The sequence below is a fragment of the Cyprinodon variegatus genome, unplaced genomic scaffold (assembly GCF_000732505.1).
Source record: "Cyprinodon variegatus isolate N-32 unplaced genomic scaffold, C_variegatus-1.0 Scaffold291, whole genome shotgun sequence".
NCBI classification, from domain to species: Eukaryota; Metazoa; Chordata; class Actinopteri; order Cyprinodontiformes; family Cyprinodontidae; genus Cyprinodon; species Cyprinodon variegatus.
Window position 1 is genome coordinate 645099 of NW_015150744.1, and position 3880 is coordinate 648978.

Consider the following 3880-nt stretch of genomic DNA (forward strand, 5'->3'; position numbering starts at 1 on the left):
ACTTGAGAAGGTAGGTGATGTGGATGTCGTGGAAGACATTTTGTCCCGTAACGCTCGCCGTACTGTTGGGGGGGAGAAGCGGTGGGGGGGAGATGTTCATGTTGCTGCGGTCTGCAGTCTGAACGCTAGATGTCGCTGAAAATTACACACTGTAGCTTTAAGTAAATAAAACTGAGTTAAAGTAACTAGTTACTGCTGACCTCTACCTTTATCTCAGTCTAAATGTGTCAGAAATGCTACAAAGATTTAAGCACTGAAAAGCATGCAAAGTTTAACTAATGCTCTCCTCTAGGGTTATGCAAAGATGGAAAATAATATCCAACTTTTTCATTTTTCACACTGGCTCACATGTCAAGTCGCAGGTGCTTCTTTAGCTATTTTAGATCCACTCTGCTCCGGCTATCCGGCTATAATTAGGGAATAAAAGGACTTATTGAGACAGTGAAGCTTAGGACGACAGCTCCCTCCCACTGAAGGACGGACGATGCAGCGGACGGCTCAAAACCTGGATGAAAGCCTCCTTCATTCCTTCCCACAGGCTTCTAATTCTTCTCTGGTTTAGTATCATGAGGAGCTGTAGGTATCTGGCAACGGCACCTTGTGATCTCTTAATGAACAGGACGGCCCCTCTGAATCCCTGGGGTCCTTTATTCACCAGGTTCCTTTTTTTTTTGTTAACTGGAGAGAAACCAGGAGGATGTGAATGCGACCCACCTTCAAACATGCTCAGCCTCCCAACAGATGGCCAGCTGCTGTGAAAGGTCACTGGGTCGATCTTTGTGCATCTGCTCACGGGAAAAACAAACAGTGTCACCTTTACTGTCTCTGTTCTCTCCAAGGTGCCTATTGATCGAGGCTGGAAAGGAGGCACCTCCACCATGAGCGTTCACCGAGTGGTAGCCAATAAACTCTATTCTAATCCATCTGATACAGTCCCATGAAAAGTACTCATAGTTATTAAAATTATCTTAGATTAGTTTTTTTGAATTTATCTGATTCAGTAATTCCTATTATGCGCAGTAGTAAAACGAAAATAACTCAGTTGCTGTTGTTTTTTCCAAAATTGAAAATGTGACAGGAAGCTTCTAGGAATCTGATATTCAGCCTCATTATTGTGTTTAAAATGGTTCATTGAGAGGTTTTGATGAAAGATTGAGCTCAGTTTGGTAGGTAAACAGGCTAGAAGCAGAACTGGGAAGCCCTTAGATGACTGAGCCGACTGGAAGCAAGGTTTAAGGCATGGAGACAATCTGGCAAAGACTGATTGTGAGAGGCTGAAAAAAACGTGTTTCTAAGTAATGTTAATTTCAAGTGAAATTTTAAAAAGCAAAAAAAGAAAATGTATATTTGTCTCCATCCATTAGAGCAAATAAACAAGGTGATGCAAATTGTAATGCCATCAAACATTGACTTAACACTGCTATAGAACACAGGAAGTCACAAATCAGAGATGGACCGAGGTTGTAATAAGTGTGTTGAATCTGACAAATTTTACTTTCCTTATAATTTCAGGCAGTATTAGCGATGGTTCATGCCCTTCAGAGACACCGAGAGAGAAATGTGATCCTAATGCTGCATTCAGGATGTCAAATCATTGAAAACAGCTGATTAGTAATGTAAGGTAAATCATCGCAACATTGGAAATATTCTTCTGCACCCTCTTTAGATTTACAAAAAAAGTCAACAACACATCTGAAGCAACTGCAAAAGGTTTTTTTCAGAAATTTAGAGCGTTGATTGAAATGTTGCTGTTTTTCATCAAGATGTTCAAATGTGATACTTAAAAAAAAGGTTTACTGAAATGCAAATACTGAGTATTAAGCAACACCCCCCACAAACAAGAACAAGAATCAAAGAGGCCTGTTGCACGTTCCATATTTTTGTGAGGTTTTCGTTTGCTTCCTCCTCTGCATGGATCTGCCTCTGCTGCAGCATATTAGCAAGGAGTTTTCAGTGTGAAGGAAGGGGTTTATTTCCAACCACATTTGACATGTTGGTTGTAAATTCAGTTTGCAGGTTTCATCTTAACCAGAAAACGTCCTCCTATGGTGCTGTGTTGACTATATGGCCCCTGAAGAGTTGCAGATAAGAACAAAGTTCTCCTTGCCTCTTTTCTAGTTCTGCAGATTGAACATGACCTGTGGATCTCCTCTTTTCCTTCCAATTAAATTCTCTCCTTGTCTCGCCTGTCTTACTAATGTGCTTTAAACTTCTCCACATCATTCGCTTCAATCCCTCTTCTGTGTTCTTTGGTCCTCACAGAACTGATTGTTCTCTAATGTTCTCTAAAGAACCTCTGGGGCCTTCAGAATGCTGGATTTATTTCTTCAAAAGTATAAAGTTAAATGGGTCCAAATATTTAAAAAAAAAATCCTAATAAAAAATTCTAAATAGAAATGTTGGTCCCTCTTTTGAGTTGAACCTTTAATTTAAATACTCTAAAAAAGGATTTATGGTGTGAATACTTTTTCCAGGCCGTAAAACAAAACCTGTTGACCTTTTCATATTACTGTCAGCAATATCACCCAGACACAGAGGTAAGAGCCAGCTCTGAGGGTCATAATGTAACTGTAGAAAGATCAACCACTAATATTTGCCAGGTATGTAGCAGCCTCTAGCCAGCGACATCTCCTCCAGCTCTTGCTTTTAATGGTGCGTCACATTTAATATGTTTCAGCCAACTTTCCTCTGTTGTGGTAACTAGAATGATTTATTTATTGTTTTGGTCAGTGGCCAGGCAGGAGTATTTCACTTGCATATAAACCATAACAATAACCATAACCATTACAAGTTCTCTTAGAAATCATGGAGGGTCTAAAAATTGTAGGTGCATGTCCACTGTGAGAGACATAATCTAAAACACAACACCATTTATTTGTATGATACAGCTGCAAATAAGTATTTTAACACCTGAAAAAAAATCAATGTTAGTATTTGGCACAGTAGCTTTTGTTCGCAATTCCAGAGGTCAAATGTTTCCTGTAGTTTTTCACCAGGTTTGCAGACCCTGCAGGAGGGATTTTGGCCCACTCCTCCACACAGATCTTCTCTAGATCAGTCAGGTTTCTGGGCTGTTGCTAAGAAACATGGAGTTTGAGCTCCTTCCAAAGATTCTCTATTGGGTTTAGGTCTGGAGACTGGCTAGGTCATGTCAGAACCTTGATATGCTTCTTCCAGAGCCAACTCTTAGTTATCCTGTGTGCTTCAGTTATTGTCATGTTGGGAGACCCAGCCTCTACCCATCTTCAGTGCTCTAACTGAGGGAAGGAGGTTGTTCCCGAAAAAATCTTGCAATGCATGACCCCGGCCATCCTCTCCCTAATATAGTGCAGCCCCCTGTCCCATGTGCAGAAAAACTCCCCCAAAGCATGATGCTACCACCCCCATGCGTCACAGTAGGGATGTTGTTCTTGGATTGGTACTCATCATTCTTCTTCCTCCAAACAAAGTTAATGGGATTATGACCAAAAAGTTCTATTTTGGTTTCATCTGACCACATGACTTCCTCCCTCTGGATCATCCAAATGGTCATTAGCAAATTTAAGACGGCCCTTGACATGTCCTGGTTTAAGCAGGGGAACCTTCCATGCCATTCATGATTTCAAACCATGACGTCTTAGTGTATTACCAACAGTAACCATGGAAACGGTGGTCCCAGCTCCTTTCAGGGCATCAACCAGCTCCTCACGTGTAGTTCTGGGCTGATTTCTCACCTTTCTTAGGATCATTGAGACCCCACGAGGTGAGATCTTGCATGGAGCCCCAGTCCAAGGGAGATTGACAGTCAGGTTTAGCTGCTTACATTTTCCAGTGATTGCTCCAACAGAGGACCTTTTTTCACCAAACTGTCCCCGTAGCCTTTTCCAGCCTTGTGGAGGTC